This window comes from Ornithorhynchus anatinus, chromosome 14 (genome assembly GCF_004115215.2).
Source record: "Ornithorhynchus anatinus isolate Pmale09 chromosome 14, mOrnAna1.pri.v4, whole genome shotgun sequence".
Lineage (NCBI taxonomy): Eukaryota > Metazoa > Chordata > Mammalia > Monotremata > Ornithorhynchidae > Ornithorhynchus > Ornithorhynchus anatinus.
The window spans coordinates 2,623,225-2,624,407 of NC_041741.1; the positions used below are offsets into that span (position 1 = coordinate 2,623,225).

The 1,183-nt window shown below is 74.6% G+C and overlaps 1 protein-coding gene across 2 annotated transcripts in view; it reads left to right on the forward strand.

Annotated features, from left to right (window-relative positions):
- Positions 1-1,183, forward strand: part of TBPL2 (TATA-box binding protein like 2) — a 36,418-nt gene that overhangs the window by 26,652 nt on the left and 8,583 nt on the right. The window lies entirely within an intron of this gene.

Genomic DNA, 1,183 nt, shown 5'->3' on the forward strand with positions numbered 1-1,183 from the left:
CCGTGTGACCGTGGGCGCGTCACTTCTCTGCGCCTCGGTTCCCTCCTCTGTAAAATGGGGATTGACGGTGAGCCTCCCGCGGGACGACCCGATGACCCCCGTCCCTCCCCCGGCGCTTAGAACGGCGCTCCGCGCCTAGGGAGCGCTCCACGAATACCGACGTTATCGTTATCATCCTCTGCGCCTCGGTTCCCCCATCCGTAAAATGGGGACGGAGACCGGGAGGCCCACCGGGGGACCGCCCGAGGCGCCCGGGACGGCGCTCGGCGCCTAGGAAGCGCTTGACGCACGCCGACGTTATCCGTCGCCGGTACGGGGAGGCCGGAGGTCGGGAGGGCGTGGGTCCGGGGGGGTTCACCCGAGCGCCGGGGGCGGCCCGCGGACGGAGGGGAGGGCCGCCGGGCCCGCGTCTTTACGTCCACCGGGTCTCCGGGGGGCCTAGGGGGAGCCGGGCCCGGCCGGGCGGCCGCCGCCGGGCCCCTCGGACGACGACGCGGCCCTCGGGCGGGCGACCTCCGACCCCCGGCCGGGCCCGGCCGGCCCGCCGTCGCCGGACCTCGGCTTCCTCCCCGACGAGCCGGGCCGAGACCGGGCCGGAGACGACCCCGGCTCCCCGCCGGCGGGAGGGCTCCCCGCGGGCCCGCGGCCCCCGACGGCGATGACCCCCCTGACCCCGATGACCCCCGCGTCCGAGGCGTCCGGCACAGTCCCCCAGCTGCAGTAAGTGAGCGGCGGCGGCGGCCCTCTCCTCGGGCCGGGCCGGGGCCTCGCCGAAGGCTCGGGGCTGGGGAGGGCCGGGGCCGACCGCCGGATCGACGGTATCCATCGAGCGCCCGACGAGTGGCCGCGCGCGTGCCCCGCGCCGGACCGGCCGTCCGGGCGAATCCGCCGGACCGGAGGCGGCGGACCCGTTCCCCGCCCGCGGCGAGCGGCCGGTCTAAGAGGGAGTCGGCCCCGTTTCACGGACGGGAAAGCTGAGGCCCGGAGGAGTCCGGCACTTGATTAAGTCCTCGAGTGCTCGACCGTGTGCGGGGCACCGTGCCGAACGTCTGGGAGCGTCCGCGAGAGCGGAGGCGGCGGCCCCGTTCCCCGCCCGCGAGGAGCTGACGGTCTAGAGGGAGCTTATCCCCGTTTCATTCATTCATTCATTCAACGGTATTTATTGAGCGCTTACTGTGTGCGG